Source organism: Temnothorax americanus, unplaced genomic scaffold (assembly GCF_048541705.1).
Source record: "Temnothorax americanus isolate GAGA-0224 unplaced genomic scaffold, ASM4854170v1 Scaffold6, whole genome shotgun sequence".
In the NCBI taxonomy this organism is placed as follows: Eukaryota; Metazoa; Arthropoda; class Insecta; order Hymenoptera; family Formicidae; genus Temnothorax; species Temnothorax americanus.
This window is the reverse complement of record NW_027509751.1, coordinates 4,285,705-4,306,353: the sequence shown is the minus strand read 5'-3', so window position 1 is coordinate 4,306,353 and position 20,649 is coordinate 4,285,705. Positions and strand designations below refer to the sequence as shown.

The window sequence follows — 20,649 nt, the reverse complement described above, 5'->3', positions numbered from 1 at the left end:
ATCTCATCACACAATTCGCCGTGTGTTACGTGCAAATTTCATCTGCGGCCTGTTTGCACATTGTAGCAACCACTTATTCTTCCTGGAAATTACATCGCACGATGCTCTTTATTATAATATTTTAATTCAGTATTATAATATTTTAATGCAATATTATAATATTTTAATTTGTAATATTGGTAAGAACATACATGAAAATTATGCCATAAAGTCCGCTCGCGATGAAATAAGGAGAAAAGTTTGCATCGCTGAAGGTTGATTCGCAAAGAGCTGTCAGCGTTTCCCAGCAGTTTCAGCGTCATACCGTGGCAGGTATCGACGCGCCGGGGATTACGACGATCTGCGTAACCGCTTGGCTGCGTAAGCGTGTATAATTCGATTTCAAGTTCACGGAGAGAGAAAGCGAGCGAACTCTCGACTCGCGGACGAGCAGCGCGAATGACCCTGATGTAGGCCCCGTGCGAAAGTGAAACGAGGCATTGATAAAGAACGCCACGCGAAGTCGTTGTCATGACCGGATGACACACTTACATATATTCGTCGAGCCCCTTTGAAAGGCGGCGCGGATATTAGTGCGATCTGTGTGTACAACTAGTGTAATAGGTCACGCGAGTAAAAACAAAGTGACTGCTCCAAAGATACATTCGCAACGATCCTCTTTGTTATGTATTTTATTATATAAGATTAGGAATTACGACGGATTCTTGAAAATAACTTGATGTATTTGAATCTATTTAACACACGTCGTTGAAAGAAATAAATATTTTAAATAAAATCTTTACGATACTAAATCTACTTTAAAATTAATTCAAATCAAATTAGCAAAGAACAATCACGAATGAATACTTACATAAGTGAGCTTGATGAGGTCTTTTCCTTTGATGTATTCATCGATACATATTTGGCTTCGTTCGTATTGATGGATTAGCAAGAGAAACATTTTTGTTGTATCTAAAGATGTGTTTGTGTGTGTGTGCGCGCGCGCGTGTGTGTGACATTTGCAAAAAGTCTATAAAGTACAAAAGTGATACGTTACAATATTTCGTACTGTCCGAAATGTCGAAATATCTCAGTCCGGCTCTGCTTATATTTTATTGTAGTCACTTGTACTATATAACCAGTAGTTATATGCACGTATGAGACAGCAGCGGGCGGTGCTCACTGCAGGATCCCTTCCTATATACCGTGGGGTGCTATATTTCCTATAGCAATGGGTGGTAAAGTTTTTTCCCCTATATAGCGCACCGTTGTGATATACGGTAAAATCCCCGCGTTTCTACGCTTACGATTTTCATGATATGGTCCCGTACCTCCTTACCAGAAATTTATCGACCAACTTGTAAAATTATTAGCACGGATCCGTGACTCTGTATTTCTCGGCGGCTCGGCGCATGTATCTTCATAAAGCATCCTCTCGATATGAACAGTCGCGACGTCAGGAGAGACTGTAGATCACGAACTATATGGAGGCGATATACTTCAACGAAAGATATTTCAAAAGAGGATAACGCGTGCACCCGTTATTAGTTCGCCGAGTCTTTGCGTGCCGTAGCGTGTAGGGCATCGCGGACTGAAGCAAATGGAATGAAACACGGTATCGCGAAAGATATGCTTTCGTTTATTTAATTCTATATATTTTTGCCAAACGTTATATTGCATTGCATACAATGCATCATGCGCAATGACGAAGCGCTTGACGTTCAGTGAATCGTACGAAGTCCAAATGTTTTTTTTTCAGTCGATATTCATATCCAATTCTTATAAGTAGCTCACACTATATTTAACAGCTATACATTGGAGTGCCACTCGACAAATTGAAAGAAGCAGCGCATCCGACAATGGCGCATCAGTAATTGAGACCGCGAAGAAAGGAGAATAGCAAGCTCCGATGCAAATAGAAGAACGCGCTTTCCTCTTATTCCCTTTCAACTTAGCGCTCGGCATATCATAGGAATATACCGCGAAATGTCGCCGTATAAAAATCACCGAGGACTGATTTTCTGCCGACGATTTACCGACGATCTTATTCTTCTTCCTTCTCGTTGTTATCTCCTCTCAGGGGTAACGTCGGCTTTCTCTCTCGGATACAGTAAAAGAGAATTGGGGGAAAAGTAATATATAATATATATATATATATATATATATACATATATATTACGTATGTATATATATATATATATATACATATATATATTACATATATATTAATAATATATATATACATATATATTATTAAAAGTAATATATAATATATATATATATATATATATATATACATATATATTACTTCTTCTCTTATATATTCCTATATATATATATATATATATATATATATATATATATATATATATAAAGAAAGTTGAGTTTGTTTTTTGCCCTCATCCGATCGTTCTTCGCGAAGCTTTCCAATTAAAAATATAAAACTCTCTTTTTGTGATATACAAAAATACTTGGATTTATTCAGGCTTTTCCGATGAGGATTTCAGAGTTAGCTCTAATGGCGCGGTAATCACAATCACGTTAGAATACTGTCTTCTTGTTACGATTGATGTTTTAGAGGCGATAAAACTACCTTTATATAATTCGTTGAAAATTGATGAAGTTGCTAATTAATTAAGCCAATTTTGTATTGCATAAATTACTTGATTGAGTGGCCAGTAGATTTTTCTTACGGTTACGTAATTTAATTTCCAATACTGCGATCATTATTCCTCCAATTAGAAATAAATTGGAATTTCTTTTAATTTAGTAGGAAGACCGTGAGATCGACATCATAATCGAAAGAGATTTCTCGTCTCGGAAGGGTGGGAAAGGGGCGCGTATAGCACTCGACGCAAATGCTTGCATCCGATGTCTGGCACTCACCCTCCCGGCTTTCTGATCCTCGGCTGGAGGCTAATTAACGAGCGTAAGTAATGCGTGTAATTAAAAGGGAGGGAAAATATATTGCCAAGCCGGTGGTATCGCGAAGAAACGACAGGAAAACTGGTTGGTGCCACTTAATGGCCTCTCCTCGCGTGCCCTCCTGGGATATGTTCTGGGATGTCGGAGAGTGTGTGAACGTCACAGTCACATGAACGTAGATCGAGCTCGTTGGTGAATCCGCATTGGCGTAATTCCTAATATTTACGCAATTGGCGCACTTATCTCTTGCAATCATGCTTGAAATTTATTCATGATATTCCTCGTACGAAGTAATTGCACTTTCTTCATTACGTTGTTTAATAAAATTTCAACAAAGATTTCCGTAGCTTCACCTCTCTGCGTGTCACAAATTATACATATGTCGCATCATATTACAGCACAGTGTGCATTAGGATATATGCCATTTCTGTATGCGTGTGCTTCATATGATTTGTGCGACATAGAAAATATTATAAATATTAATTCGAAATGTTGCCTCCCGCGCTTACTGTGAAATTCATTAAAATTTCCTTCGCTATTATGTGAAATTAAAATTAGAGAAATTAAAATCAGCAAAATTAAAATTAGCTCATTGACTACAAAGCGCGTATCATACTTGGGAAATCGGGGAGGATTCATCTCCAAAAATTACGATCTCCCGTTTCCGCCCCGGATCGCATCGTATTCCGTAGATTCGACTGTGCCGTCGGAGTTTCGTCTGTCAGGATTTAATTAATGATAGGATCCCAACGCGAGTGGTATTAAAATCTATAATGAATGAGCGAAATGAATTGCACGTGCGCCTCGCGTTTAGTTGCACCAGGTCCTTGCGATTTCCGTTTTGGGACTACAAGGGCCGCGCGAGAAAATTAATTTTGCCGGAACTTCCGCGTTCCGGCTCGTCTGTGACTTCGTTAAAATAAACGGCATTACATATTTGAGCATAAATTATCATTTGTATGAACATTGTAGCGTGATACTTTCTTTATGAGTAGAATGAGATGTTTGATACGTAATGAGACATCTGTTGTTTACGATTTGAAAAAGAAAAAAAAGCTTTTATTTTTATTCAAAGGACATTAAAGCAGTCGCGTAAAATAGACGTTCGAGCTTTAAGAAAACAGCAACGCCATTTCACGCGAAATTAAAGTGTTCTTCGAGGAACTTTCAAATTCCCGCCCGATGGAAGGAGCGATTTTTCCCGTGCATTTTCGTTGCATCCATTGCGATTCGCTCGGCCGCTAAATATTCCAACGGAGAAAGATTTTCACTGAGAGGATTTCGAATTCGCCAGTTGCCGGATGTGCCGATTGTTTTCACGAGGATTTCCATCGCAAACTGCTCGTTTTCCGTCTACGGGACGTTGAAGAGCTTCTGGCGGCTTTGTCGAATGAAAAATCAATTAACGCGCTGCCATTCTCTTTTCGCACGTATGAGGCCATTAATGATGTGTACTTTCTGGAAATATCTGGAAATATATATTACTCTTGGTCATACTACGATATCATTGCTTTAACTATAATGTCGTGTTTACTAACGTCATCATTGTTTGTGCGTGGATGAAGAATATTTTTTATATATCCAGCTTGAATCCTTTTTCAAACATAATCGATTTTAGTTATGTATGTCATTCATAATTGTAGAGAGGTTTCGATATCAAATTTATTAACGCTAGAACCAACATGGGAGTCAAAATGATCCGTTTGACATTTCTAAATAATTTATTACACATTTTTAAAACATCTTAATTTCTGAAATTTTTCCTGACTTATTGAAATTATATATGTGATTAATTTTATTAATTTGTTTTTTCTTTTTCTCTTTTTTTCTAAGATTTCTTTGGTGGAAATAAATGTAAATTACTCTCTCTCTCTCTCTCTCTCTCTCTCTCTCTCTCTCTCTCTCTCTCTCTCTCTCTCTCTCTCTGTGGTAGTTCTAGTTCTAATATAATTAACCCTTAGTCTGTAAACGTTTTTTTGGCACCTTTAGTCTGTAAACCTGGGTCGTTTTCGTCCTGACGTTTCTTTAAAGTGTTAAAGTGTTACAAAAAATCTGAAAAAAATTATGGAGGTAATTCAAACCTTCAATTTGAAGTATCAATCACAAAATTATAAACAATTTAATTTTTTAAATATATTTTTATTTAAAAAATGAAGCAACTAGGGGTATAGTCATTTGTTTACTCAAAAAATCATAACTTGAAGACAAATGAAGATATCGAAACGAATAAAAAAGGAAATTGAAGGGAAAGAGTGTAGCACACACACACACACACACACACATTCATAAAAAAAATATTGCATGCAATTATTTTGAAATTAAATGCTTAAGTTTGCGACCTCAAAATTGCCAATAATTAGCCCCAAATTTCGTAGTAAAAACAGTAATAAATATATAATAATTCAAAAATTAATAATAAAATCAATAAGAAGTCAATAGTTAAGGGTCACGACATTCTTCTCCTCGCGAGGACGCAATATTCGAGAAACTTCCTCGCCCGACCGTTGCGCCATTTCCTAGAAAAACTGAACAAAAATATTTTTGCAATTTTTTTTCGCAGTTATTAGATGTTATTGTGACACTTTTACGAACACAATGAATACTTTAAAACGGAAAAACGAAAAAAAATTATTTACGGTTTTGACTGTAAAGGTGGGTCGTTTTCGTCCGGAGAAGAATTCAAGTGTCTGCTGCGACGGCTGGAGGGTGACTGGCGCCTTAAAACTCGGTAGGTGGGTTCTCGGGGAGCATAACTTTTTTTACGGATGCGCAGTGGCGCCTTCTCTACCCATTTTCAGAAGTTACAACTACATTTGATTTTCGCCCGGACGAAAACGACCCAGGTTTACAGTCTAAAGGTTAAGTGCGCGCGCGTGCATGTGTGTGTGTGAGTGTGTGTGTGTGTGTGTGTGTGTGTGTGTGTGTGTGTGTGTGTGTATCGCTTTACGAATATAAGGCATAAATATGCTTCGGCACATGTTTCCAATCATAAGTATCTTTACCTAAGCCGCAATATCGTAATTATAAGTCGCGTAATTAACGTGGCTATAATTAACGATCGAGCGGTTACTTTACTTACAACATACTCAAGTTCCTTTTCTTTCTGTGTTTAAGAACTCGGATACCTTTTGAGAGAGGCTTTTGCTTCGTCGACTTGGAGTGACGTACACCGGTGAGTATCCTAAATCCTATAATAGGATTATAAATTGTAAACGCGGCTGCAAGAAACGAGCGTCTCTCCCCTTCTCTCCCCCTCCCCTCTCTCTCTCACTCTCTTTCTCTCTTGCTCGCTCGCTCGCTGCTCATTTTCTCCCTATCGACAATATAGCACCGCGCTTAATTCCCAAGGCGGTGTTTAAAGAGCGGCGAAACGCCGAAATTGCTGGTAATTAACGCGAGCCTCGGCTGCGCTCTCGCCCGTTCCAGGATCGAAATCAAATCGACCATGGCCACAGCCAGCCGATTTATTTCGTCCTCCGCCAAACTATGTACGCGAAATGGAACTTCGTATCGGACATAGGCATCAAGTGTTTCACTCGAAAATTTTTCAGTCGCTTGTAACATTGAAATATTTCAAAATTGATACCTCTGATGAACAACGTGGAATGTGTTTTCAAATCAAATTTGAAGAAAATTTTGATGATACTTTATAAATACTTCCTAACCACTAGAATCTCTTACGAAAGGAGATATCCAACAAAGAAACATTCTCAACGTTACCGTTTCATCTTGATTTCTCGCAAAGAGCACCGAAAGCGCCTGAGAATGCATTATAGGAAAACATATTATGGAGACCCCACGTACTCCCGAAACATTCGAACGCCGTTTCGGCGCCTATGATATTGGAATTACGCGTTCGTACGTGTGCATGTGTGTATATTATGTTGCAACCAACACGCACGCGTTTACGTTCATCTTACACACATGTACAAGCGAGGCGAAACTTACACGTATACGCACGTGCTCGCGAATCCATATTCTTTTCCACGATATCAGTCGCGCAGTTCGCTCGCAAAAAGCGCTCCGTGAAATCAGATTCGGTGTCGGGACATACGTTCCACATACATATCTCATTCCTAGCGTCACTCTCGGACTCTCGAGACCGTGTTCGCTCGCTGCTTCAAGCGGATTGAGACTCCTCGTCGGCGGCGAAACCCAAAAGGGACCGCTGATGCGCGCACACACACGGCCGCGGAACGCTGTACGTCTGTCGCAAGTATGGGGAGGCTTCTCCTTTCCCCATCGCGGTCGAATAAATATTTTTCCAGCGGAACGAAGCGCGCGTATGTCGCTCGCGAAAGACTCGTTCTCAACGAGACTCGAGGATAATATTGGCATCGTTGAAACGACATGAGACCTTCCTTCTGCCTGGAGACATCTTTTCCGTTTTTACATCCCGCGATGGATACGCTTGTGTGTGTGTGTCTACTTAGACGTTCGTAGGATATCGCTGGACCACGCAGCTTCCACTGAAGATTGCTATTGATATCCGCTTGTTGACGACGCCACGTCGCGGAATAGAGTCGTGCGTCGATCTGATTGTCAACAACGAAACTTATCTATTAACAATGTACCTGTTGTTAATAAAATAAAATACATGTGTTTACTGGATACTCGTGGTTCAGAGCACGATTTAAAATTAAAGTTATATTTTGTCAGTCATCTATTAATGTCTCTCGATGAAATGTGAATGATAAAACGTTGCCGATGTTTTCGGCCGTGTCGCATTTTATCATCTCGTTGCCCGACGCCGCGTTCCCTGTGTTCCCGTCAGCAGCGGGCAAAATAAGCGGGGTAAAATTTTTGCGCCGACGTCGCCGCAAGTTGACTTCTTTCACCGCGAAACTGAATGCAAGCATCAGCGACACGGCGGTTGAGGGAAAAAAGGGTGTCTCGGTGGAGTTAGCGTGCTTAATTGAAATCAACCTCGCGTCGCGTCGCGTCGCGGCGCGGCGGAGGGTTCTTTGCGCCTGAGTAGACTCATATAGGACAGACGTTGAAAAAAAGGGACGACGTTTCGGGAATAAATGAGAAAATGGTTTTCCGCACTGGGGAATTAATCAAGCCACGAGCTCGGGATGTATGGAACAGGCGTGGTTGAATGACCGGTTAAAAAATATTGTGAGATAATCGGATTCATTTTTTTCTTCTTTTCTCAAAAACAAGTTTGAAACAAAAATTCGCAAACGGATTTATCTCGTTTCAACACGCGTAGCGAGACCCGTGTGTTATCTCTGTCGTTCGACGGCGATCGACGAGGTAACTTTTCTTTGAAGGCGCAGTTTTCTCTCCTCTCGTTAAAGCTGCACCGAGCATCTTATTTATTCATGCACGCTGCAGCTGGTCTGCGATTACCGGGAGAGACGGGGAATCGGTACGGGAAAATAATTTAAAGACGAGTAAATCCCTAAGCTGGCCCCTCGGCTAAGCTTTGCATGCTCCGACTTCGTTTAAATGCAGCTCCGCTGCATTTAATTGGTTATTTACATTTTGTAGCGCGCCCTCCGCGCCTTTTCAACGATTAAAAACGGCTTTTCACGCGTGTCACATATCGCATAACGAGTATACGAATGATATCAGCAACCGAAATGCAAATAGCCGAGGCCGCTTAACAATTTGCAACAGTTTGCAATTCACTGGCGGAGCGAGCCAGTTAGCGAAATTGGGGACCTTCAAAAAAAGCCGACCGTTCGTCGATATTATTATATCGTCGCTTTATCCGTTGATTTTACGAAGTACCATTTTCTTTCAAAAACCTGTGTGAACTTCCAGAAGCCCTTTTACGTACTTTCTCTCTTTTTCCCCTGTGTTTTTGTTTTCCTCTTTTCTTCTCTCTCTCTCTCTCTCTCTCTTTCTCTCTCTCCCTTTTTTCCACGTTTGCTCGTTCCGAAGTTCCGCTTCCACGTTACTTCTTCTCCGCCGCGTTTCCGCAAGCCGGTAATATCGGCGATATATTAAAGTCGAGCCGCATTGTGTGTTCGAATATATACCGGAGGTAGAACGATCAATCGAACCCGGTCAGACGCAAAAGGCTTTCGCGGAACGGATATACCTGTCTCGAATGCCGCGGGAAACGGACGATTCTTTCGCGCGATGATGCGCCCTGACACTCACATCCTCGTAAATATTTTCAATCGCGTTTCCCGATCGCTGTGTGACGTTCGCGGGATTCGATCGCGCGGGTCCACGACCGAGCGCGGATCGTCCGACGCCATTTTCGTCCTACAATAACGTCGCAACGAGACGTATCTATGTATGTATTTCAATGCAAATTTTATATCAATCAAACGGATTTATCTCCCACCCCTCTATCCCGTGGTACATTATCGAATAATATTGTTGCAGGACATCATTCAATACTGTCATGCGAAATCTTTTTCAAATCGCGAATATGTGTCATGCGTAAACATCCGAAAAACAGAGAACGAACATCCAAGGGAATATCGCAAGATAAACGGAAAGAAATGTTGAACTCGCTGTGCTGTCGGCGAAACGTCTGTCTGCGTTACAGTGTGTTAAAGACGGTGTTCCCGTACTGCTTGAGTCATGTAACTCCGTTTCTCTCGCGCGTCGTCTGATTTACATTCTCACTTCGCCCGCAACGTCTTTCCGCATCGGCGCGACGACGTGCAGCGAGCGCGCGCACCGAAAGCGGTACGTTGACTGTTTGCACGCGTGAACCGGCATATAAAGTGCGAACACGAGCGAAACTCGTTGCGTCTCCTTCATCTCCGCATCTTCCACGCTGCATCGTTTTCCGAGGGGCCCATTGTGCTCAACTACACTCTTCGCTTTTCATAGCGTTGATCGTTTCCCTTTCTTTCGCTTAACTGCGGTTAAGAGGAATGGGACTCTGCGTCGCAAGTGCAATCGGTGATGTAAATCAATGTAACGGTATCGCATCCGATATTTAAAGGAGGTTGTTAGATTCGCGATTGATTGAAAAGAAAGAGCGGGAACTTATTGTCGCACGAGGGAATAGACTTTTCGAGTTATTGAAGGATAATGCGAGAAACGCGAATATCTGATGGCCGTCTTGATGTACGAGCGCAACCTTATATACGCGCTCTGTACGCGTATAGTGCTAACGTACAAAGCGTATATTGCTTATATTCCCAGCACGCCTCGTGCCTTTTGCACACGGGCAGGAAAAATACAGTAAGGACTTTTTTCCGAGCAAAACGCATCTAGCTGTACACGCGACTCACTCACCGCTTCTCGTTGACATCGATGTCTTGATGTTGAAAGGAGACTTGAAACTGAAACAAATAATGACGATAGGATTGAATAAGTCTCTCATCTTCTGTTGAATCCAGGTCTTGTTTTTCGTACATACAATTTTCTCGTGTAGAAACGACAGTGATCTTTTATTTTACGATGTACATGCTCCTCTTGGCGAGGATTCTCCGCGTCCTTAACATCCCGCCGTCCTCCCAATATCGCGTCGTTCACAGCCTTTCACTCGAAAATCGCCGGATGCACCGATGAAAATCTCAGGAGTCGAGTATAGTCGATATTGTCAAAGGTGCGGAGGGTATGCAAGCTTCCTGGCACTTACCCCCGCGACATTACGATCTCCGCGGGGATGGAGTACAAGATTGGTCCGGATGGCAGGGGTGCGTGAAAGTCGATAGATTCGAGTATAGACGCATTTCGCGCGATATAGTACGCGATATTGCTCAGTGCCGGCTGGTGTGGGAGGGAGTGTAAAAATGCGGGGGAAAGGTGAATGCGCGGAGCTCGTGTGCAACGTCGGACGGGGCTGAGAAAGCGGGGGAATGCGAGAGGAAAGGGAAACGGGGGAGAGAGAGAGAGGGAAAGAAGTAAGCACGAATATTCTACGACGGAGTTTATTCGCCATTTTATGCATTCGCGACGTGCACTCTGCTCTCTCTCTCTCTCTCTCTCTCTTTCTCTCTCTCTCTTTCTCTCTCTTTCTCTCTTTTATGCATTCACTTTTACGGGCTGGAAAGCGACTTCTTACTCCTGAAAGTATATGGGAAGAAGAAAGGGGACGGAGCTGGGACGAAAGATGGTGAAAGATGGCTGGATGGCGAACTTAGCTTTGGTCTATTGTCTTTTATTCCTTCTTTCGTTTCTATCGTTCAGTCATGGAATAGTGAAGTAGTCAATGAACAGGCACGAATGAATGAATATCCAATCAAATGCTTACTTCTGTGTTGTGTTTCGTATGATATCTACAATTATATATTTGTTAATAGTTATTTGTGCAACAAGTGCTGTAAGATTCGGCTTGTGCGTCAACTCCGCACCCGGGAATTTTCATCTTTACGCACGACTTACATATACCCTATTTTATGTTGCAAGTACGTGGAAAGTGGTCGATTACCGAATGTTTCGTGACTTTTCCCCTTCTCTCGCGACATCCTTACGATCTCGCGGCCGAAGCGATCGATTCATTCGCGTAGCGTGCGCAATGGACCACTTTCCATGCACGTGTTACATAAAAGTATTAAAGAGACAAACGTATGCACGTGCTACCAATAATTTTCTTAATTATTATATATTTATTGATTAAAGAGTAACTTTTATTTAAAAGAAGAATTTAAATTACCTAAATGTAGCCTTAATATTGCTGACGCGAGGATTATTAATTTTTTGTGATAAACGACGCGCCGCAGCCTTGAGCGAAGAATCGTCCCGTTGATTCGCGTTTTCTCATTAACTGCGAATAAATAGAGCTGAGACAAAAAAAAAGGAGCTTTATTAAATGCGGAATTGGGCCGGATTGGAGGATCGGGCAAATAATAAAATGAATCGATCGCTTCGGCCGCGAGATCGTAAGGATGTCGCGAGAGAAGGGAAAAAGTCACGAAACATTCGGTAATCGATCAGGGTGCTCCAATATCGTGGGGTATGAGCCGAGTTCGCGGCAGGGTCATTAAAAGCCGACCCAACCCCTCGAATGATTGTTCGCTGAAATTTATTGCTTCGCGTGGCGCGCGCTGAATTCGAAATTTTGCCGAGAGGCTCGCGAGAAACGCAATGCGTAAAAAACGCGAGGCTTCGAGCCCGCGCGCGTTTCCTTATAAATTACCGCGTGTTCCTGGGAAGATGCCACTTACAGCAAGGTTAACGTAATCGGCATCGCTTTCGGGAAAGTCGTTATCTCGGTGGAGGGAAAAGTAAGGAGACAATGGGACGGCTTTTATTTTATGAGTAGCACGTTACGGACTAACATAATTGCGCTCTCACGGTCAGCAGGAAGGCCGAGTTTGACGCAACGTCTTCATTGTTTTCCCTTTCCTTTGAGGCGGGAATATAAGGTTACTTTTATATACTAGTTGCGCGAGACTCAGGTGCATCGCGCACACGCGCACGCGTGTGTATTGACGTAGATCGCGACCACTTCCGGTATCAAAGTATGGTTTCTTCTTGTCGCGTCTTCGTATTCGCTATTCGCGCTTCACCTTCGCTTTTGTAGTCGTGTTTCATTCGAAGACCCACGAGTATCCCCCAAGTAGATATTTTCTTACGCGAGTGACACCGACAAGAAGCTCCTGGGAATGAAAAAGACACTGCTTATGGTCGTAACAAAAATGCACTTTTATAATTTCGTTTACCGTGTTAGCAAAAGAGAAAGTCCATAAAAACACCCTGCCCAGTAAAAATAGGCCGTAATTTATGTTAATCGTAATCTATCCATCTAACTTAATCTACTTAAATAATAGATATAATTTCACATAATACCTATGACTGAAACAAGTAACGACAGATATAAAGGCAAGATTTATATTTTTATTACGGGGATTCTGACATCGTTCGAAGAGACAAATTGCAATCCCGGATGCGACTCGTAGCTGCCCGATTAAAATCACATAAGAACGCCGATTACGCGCTATCGTATTTTTAACCGACGACGCTCGTTACGGTTCAGCGTCAATCGAACGGAAGTATAAAAGAGAGCTTCTAGGAACAGAGCATTCCCGCTCTTTCTTTCTCTCTCTTTCTTTCTCTCTCTCTCTCTCTCTTTTTCTCTCTCTCTCTCTTTCTCTCTCTATCTTTTTCTTCGCGTTGATTTTCACGTTGGTACCGGACAGACTCAAAAGTGAGAAACTGTGGGAAAGAAAAAAGGAGCAAATGAGAGGGTGGATGGTAGGTGCGCCGAACGACCGGATGGATGGAAGAAAAAGAGGAAGTAACACGTGCAAAACGACCGGCGGAGAGAGAGTTCGCCCTTGCGATTCTCGCACGTTACTGCGGACGCACCGATTCGAGTCCGGTCGACTGATTCTTCTTCTTCCTCTCCTCGTCGTATCACGGGAGGGAATTTTCTATCGCAACGGATGCGGGGAAATGACGTGGAAAATCGGAAGGAATGCCCCATCGGCCCATTGCACCGCTTTTTTTCCCTCTATCCTCTCTATCTTTCATTCTAACTTTCTACATCTTCATTAGGCATGTTGTAATCGCTATCATAAATTGCAATGATAAAGTCCGAATGTAATATATTTATATCTATGTATCACCATTTTCTATATATTACAATTTTTTGATATTTTATACATTTAAATATTGTATCTTTTCTTTTTTGATGTATTAATTTAATTTACGCAGGTATTAAGTGTATTATGACGAGAAGTTTATATATAGAATACAATAAATTATTTATATATAGAATCAAATTGACTCTTTTTGAAATTTTATTACTTGTAATCAACTTAAAGTTGCGCTACATAACAGTAAATTTTTCTATGTGTAATAAGATGTTTTTTAACAATTAAAATTTTATTGTTAGGATAACTGCTAGAAAATAAAGATTTAAATTTGATATAAAATTATCTTTTATATCATCTTTATTATCTTTTATATAAAAAAACTATATATAATCTTTTTTTCTTCTATATACAAGATTTTGTTTATAATATTCAGCACGCATCTATATCTTCATTTCTCTCAATTTAGTAATCAAAATTTAAAATTGTTCTCTCAACGTTAACAATTGCGGTATGAAATCCGTTCGGGATGCTACGTGGCAACGGGAGAAAGAGAAATAGTCTCGGCGACAAAATCGGGTTGGGGGTGTACGAGAAGCTTTCGAGAAAGAAACAAATGGCACCTTCGTGGCTCAATCTATCGGCTCATTTGAATAAGTCGAACGTCGGATGCATTCCTGCCGTCGCTTCTTCCTCTCTTCTCTCCACTGTATTTTTCTCTCTCTCTCTCTCTTTTTTCTCCTCGTTTTCTGTCTCCGTCTGTCTCGCATCTTCGCCATCTTCATCGCCCTCGAAGCTTCTATTCACCCCGTTGTCCCCCACAAGGGCTGCCTCGGCTGCCTCCGGATCTTCGATAGTGGTAGTAGCGTCGACGTCTTTGCACAGTACTTTAAACGTCTCTTGATGGAAATCGCTATTATGCCGTAGGTTTTACCCCCTTCCGCGAGTCAATTCTTTCGAAAGCCTTGATTCTCGATAGTTGCGGCTCTTCGCCTCGCTTTCATTTGGTCTGAAATATCCTCTGTTAGGATACATTCTCCGGAGATATAAGATATAATGCGCGGTAGGCATGTCGATAATAATTAAAATATACAAGTTGGTTTAATTCCCAGATGTCTTATTCTCCATCCATTTTCGATCTCTCAGTTTCGCCAACAATGAACAACTTCTGTTTCAGAAACCAATAAAAATATTATTCTATCTACCTTTTTGAATTAAGGAAAGCAATTTTTTTATTGTTGGACGTAATCTATAAATAACTTGGCTATTATCGCGGTTAATTTTGAAAGAAACTTAATTACTTCATGAATTTCCTTCGAAATACTTTGTATCGATAACTTTTCTAGCATTTTATCGTTGTGTCTGGTTTAAGTGCTTCTCGGTTCGTTGATCCTTTTCTGTTTTTCATAGGAAAGCACGCGCGCGCGTATTCTCATCTCTCCCTTTATTGGCCGTTTTACGCGCGCGTGATTTTATGGTGGAAGTAGCTTTGGCTAGGTACGAGATTTAGGAAACGGATTTTGGATGACGACGAGGCGGAGGCGGAAGTAATGTTGAAGAGACGGGCGGAAGCTTTTCGAAAGTTTCCATCGAGATTTTGTGTCGACTTCTTCGCGGAGCGTTCACAGCCAACGATGGGATCTTCCACGCGAAGAAAACACGTGGCTGCATCGAGTTTTCGTCCGTTGGGAATAGAATTTTTCTCGGCTCCTCGATATATCACATCTTGAAGTTTTGGGAAGTTCGGAATGCTTCACGAGGGAGTTCTGGGAGAAATCGGAGAAATCATGTATTGCGATGAGGGGCTAGGCTTCTTCTACGTCGTACGTGCGAAATCATCGTGGACTCGATGGCTATTATCGCTGTTGGAATATTTTTTGTAACAAATGAGCGATTTCTCAGAGAAACATTTTTGCATTAACGCGATTGCGTTTCCGTAAAATTTGCATTGCGATGCTAAAAAACCTCGGTTTTTACTTATCTAATTTTATATCTATATTTTTCATCATTTGCAAAATATATTACAGTCGTCGATTTATCTTATCTATAATCGCATGATATTATCTTGGTACTTATTTCAACGCATTAAAAAAAACATGGTTATAATTCTTTTTTATAAATTATGAAATAGAATAGACACAATATTAAGCAGCTAGAATCAAACTATTATTTTTTGGCTAAACAAGATGCAGTAAATATGTTTGTTTCTTGAGCAAGATATAAGTATCGCTGATAACAGGCGGACACGCGGTATATTTGCGAACCAGCGAGAGTACAAGTTTTATTAAAGATATCTTGATCGCGATGCTCGATATGTATATTGTATGCAACGAATAAACTATAAAGCACTCTTGGGTGTCTCCGGTCTCCGGTGGATTTCATGACGAAGCCAGTCGCGCCGCGCAGCCGCGTCTGTTCGCGTCGGAAAATAAGTATCCGCCTCGTATTACCGGGGGATCCCACGGGAATTGTAAAACGGAAGGCGGGTCGCGATAATTCTGTAGGTGTCGAGAGAGGATTCCGTGCTTGCGGCGAAATGGCATATTGGCCGAGTGCCCATGTGTATCCTCAGCGCGAATCGGCGCGGCTAGAACCGTCGCGGAAGAAAAGAACTGGGCGCTTCTTCTCGCACGCAATTTTTTCTCCAGATAGATTCTTCCTAATCGAAGAATTTATACGGGATAATCCCGATAAGCTTTTTTTTCTTCACTAATAACGGACGTTATCTTTAATCCGAGATAAACGGAGAAGGATCACAAGAGAGTGTTGTGAAAAAATTGAAAAAATATAACTTTGACACAGTCTTTGTGACGAGCAATAAAATTTTATCACGACACTTGTAGCCAGCCGATCAAATGGAATTCAATTGTAGGACCTACAGGTAAAAGCTATATTAATTAGTGTCGAGGCGAGAATGAGAAATGACACTTTTAGTAACATTTTAACCCTTCTTAGGTTAATCCTAACATTTTAACCCGGATCAACTCCTTTTCCACTCGCCTTTTCCCTTCACGAATCTCCGTTTTTGGCCTTCCTTCGTGACGACCTCCGGGCATTGTTAAGTTTTCCAGCTCTCTTCCCATTCGCTTGTCAACTCCTGCAGTGGTGGCCAGCGCCCCGAATGGTTTCTGCTTTGTCTTCCACGGCCAAACATGTAGTGTCAAGCGGCCCACCGCCAGTCTCGGCTTTGCTCTTCTCGCGCTCTAATTGCACCGCTTTAGCTCAGTTTATCTTGATGTAACTGTTTCCAAATTCTACTTCCTTGTCTGTTCTACTGGCAGCTGTCTTAACACATTGGACGTTGTCCTGTAGAATTAGACGTCGGTGGACTAGACCATAAAGTGAAAAAATATACGAGTTGAACAACAAACAATCTCAAAGTTCGAAAAAGTTTTACACTTCCGAAAATAGTTACGATCCAAATAAATAGCACATATGTATAAAATTAAAGACGCAAATTATTTAAATTTCGAGTTTTTGTTAATTCTTTCGCAATTTGTTCATTTAACTATTATATTTTAACTATTACATTATAATATCGATTTCTTTTCTTTTATTCTAATTTTCATTTTCACGCAGTCGATATGAATTGATGTGTCACACCTCGTGTCACACGCTATAATGTATCATCGATCATTTTGATTTGTCGACAAACGTTTCTGCATTGCGTCTGCGATGTAAATCATGATAAAATAATTTTTTTTTACGTCGGCGATACGGCATACTTTCAAAATTGACGATTTATTTTAATCAAGAGAGAGAGAGAGAGAGAGAGAGAGAGAGAGAGAGAAAGAGACACGTTGGTGAATATTAATTAAAGAAAAAGTGGGAAAAATATGAGAGATTCCCTCGACAGCGATGTTTCAATTTATCTGTTTAATTGAAAAGTGAACGATTTACATGTACTTTCATGAGCATGTTATTTTATTAGTCCATAAAGCGAACGATAAAAAATTTTACGTAGATATTTTTCGGAAATGACAGCATCAGCACACACACACACACACACACACACACACACACACGCGCGCGCGGACAAATTTTTCTCTCTTCCTTTCTTTCACGTGCACGATAATTTTGTTAAAATAAAATGACCGGAATTTTTATGCATTTATTTTCACAAAAACCTTTTACTTTTTCAGAATGAGAAAAATATGATTACTCGATTTTTCTACTTCACGATCTCGTTATTATCTGAATTAAAATTAAAATGCAATTTTCTGGACATGTAATTAAACGAAATGCGAAAAAATACCTGTTTACGTCAGTCGCGGCGATTGAAGCCTCGCCATCGATTGGCGCTCAAACTCGATACCCCGTTCTCCTCGCCTTTCACGTCACGTCGTGTTTAGGAGGGATGGAGAAACAAGAGACGATAGCACTTCTTCTCTTCTCTTTTTCTTCTCGTGGTCTTCTGCATGTGTCTGGTATGAGAAGACGGCGGCGGCGGCGACACATATTTTATTTTATAGAAAGTATGGTCACACAACACATACACAACTCTATATAGCTGCTCTCTTCTGTAGCGAGCGGAAAAAGGGGATGTTGGTAGGGTTGGGTTGATACTTCGAGCGCCAGCATCGACAAGGGGCCGGCGCTCTCTCGAGCATCGTTATTCACAACTATTCCCGACTAGTTCGTGCGAGGTGCGAGAATATAGGTTGGTCAGCCTCGAGCTACGACGACTCTGTTCTATTATTCAGCCGTCCTCGAAGAGATCGGACCCTGTGATGGACGGACAGACGGAGATAGAAAAAGAAGAGAAAGAGAGAGAAAAAATAGACACAGAGCCCCGTGATTCTTTCGACGCCATCGGGAAAGTCTTGAGGCCCATACTTGCTTTTCCTTCGGTCGTCTAACGTCTTTCATTTTTCAATCCGCTCGCGAGCATTCGCGTGCGAGAAGTGGCGATTGAGGAATGGTGCGCGCTGTTACTTACCATGAAAAGCTCGCCGGACGCCATCATCCAGTCTTTCCTCCCCAATCCATCGTGGAAATGTCTGATAGCAGGATGTTATTTTCTAAGTTGTTACAAAAATAAGGTATTGTTTACATTTAATTCTGTGCATCGGTACATCCCGATTTCGCAAATATTTTCCTAATCATCGAATAAATCTCCCGGAGGCTGCTCCATGTCTTTGGCTTCAGCTTGAGCAACAATGCAGAGTGACATTGTCTCAATGTCTCTTACTCGATAGAGATTCGACCGAGAGACTCGGCCGCATGCCGAAGACAACAATTTCTCGGATGTGTCGCGTGTTTTCCGTCACATATTTCAGTCAACGCGACAGCGAGCACGTAGCGTAAAATGCGTCACGGTCAGCGAGCGCCTCTAATACGAACGTTGCTGACGCCGTATACTCGGTAGAGGGTGGTCGGTGGTTAAGGGTAGAAGTGATATATACACGCGACCATTGCCACTGTACATTTCGTCGGAAGTTACATGGTTTCATGGTGAAATACCGAGACTCGGAACACTCCTCTCTTTCTCTCTCTCTCCCTTTTTCTTTTTTCTTTTCATCGTCCTCTTTTTTTTATCTTTCATTCGCATTCTTTTTATCGGTCTCAGCCTCTCCACTTCTGTCTACTCTATTCTCTCTTTTCTACTTCTTCTTGCTTCTTGCTTTATATTATTTCATTCCTCCCTTTCGCATCGTCCAGTTTGTCTCCATCCTCCTTCGATGTTCCCTCTTCATCTCTTTCGCGTGTGATGTCATCTCTTTCTCCAACTGAATGAGGATAATGTCCGCGCAACCTTCGCCCCTGGGACTCTTTCGTTTTCCAGCGTACGTACCATCGCGTGACAGCCCATCGCGCCTCCTCCTCTTCTTGTTTCGCGAAGTGAACAAGGCCCCGCACGGATGGAATTTTATGTCGGGTATGTTCGTAAAAATGCGACGACGCGACGCCGGGGATGAACTTGGATTATGGAAATGCTCGGTAACAGTTCTTTTTTTCCCCCCTCCGTGCATCGGAAGAGCGACCGACATTAACGAATCCGCGTGTTGGAACGTGTTTTTAGCTGATCTGGATTTAACGCGAAACAAGAGCAGTTCCGTGCTCGTTCGTTAATCGGTTCCCCGACATGCCTCGGCGTTGTTCCGTGAAATATTCGCGATAGCGTTGCATGCTAAAGAGCGTCACGTTTACGTTAAGAGATCACATAATACTAGTGGGAGATCGGGTTTTCAGCGCTGTGTGAATCTCAACGATACATCTTTTAAAATGTTGCTGTTTTGCCGCCGAGTATTTTTTTTTGTTTCCCGGACGAAATTGCGTCGTATGTGCGGATTGCGGAACGTTTCACTGATTCCGTAATCGAACAAACGAACGCGACGGTAGTCGACGGGTTAAAAAGTTACGCCGTCCATGAACGACGCGACGCGACGTGACTAACGGACGTGAACAATTTTATAACTGCGACATTATCGCAAAAAAAATCTCTAATAGGCCCGCGCGGAATGTATCCATGGGTTTATAAGAGCCGAGATACGCCACGGACTACCCCCCACGTTTTACGGCGTTCCGTATCGCGCACACGTGATACGCAAACCGAAACGGGGTGAAACGCGCGAGCGCGAGCGCGACGCGGCTTCCCATAGAATTTAATTTAATCTTTCTCATTCGGTCCAGTGTCAGCGGATATCGGCTGGCTGGCGCGCATCGACCGTTCCGTTCGGTTTGATCGACGTCAGTTAATTCAGACGAATGGATCGATCGCGTGCGCGCGAGCCTGCACCGCCGCCCGCCGCGCCGTGACGAGATCGCAAGGGCGAGGAGGGGGGGGGGGGTGCACGCGCACCGCGCATACAGATTTTGCGAGGGTACTTGCATCGCGCTCGCGCGCAAAGCTCCGCCGGGCAAGCTCTCGCCACATTTGCATAACCGAAGTTTCCAGTTCCGTTGAACTAATCAATGCCGCCTCTCGCATCTTCAATTCCGTTCCCGCGTCCCGCGGATTTCTCTACCTGACGTTTTTAAGGTTTTAAATTTTCGACCGGAGAGACGATTTCATTATCTTGACGAAAAGCTACGTGATTCGCCGTTGATATATGGATCAGCCATTCTCGCTGATACGCCGCCGAATCTCGATCCGTGCGTCGCCGTCGTCGAAAGGAAAAAGGGCCATTGGGCCCGGATCCAAATTATTATCTGTAAAATTATGTCCCCGAGACATAAGCCCGCACGTCTGGCGCATAATTTTACGCGTAATATTTTGCGTGTAAAATGTCTGTCGCACGCGACGATACGACATGCACCGTAAATCTCGCCTTCTTTATCGCCGAAA

At 42.2% G+C, this 20,649-nt stretch overlaps 1 protein-coding gene across 4 annotated transcripts in view; it reads left to right on the top strand.

Moving 5' to 3' along the window:
• LOC143905035 (protein turtle) overlaps nt 1-20,649 on the top strand; it is a 233,299-nt gene that overhangs the window by 33,912 nt on the left and 178,738 nt on the right. For all 4 annotated transcript variants that reach the window (XM_077420139.1, XM_077420138.1, XM_077420137.1 and 1 more), the window contains exon 2: nt 6,019-6,076. The gene's annotated coding sequence lies outside the window, so the exon portion shown is untranslated. The remainder of the gene's footprint in view (nt 1-6,018; nt 6,077-20,649) is intronic.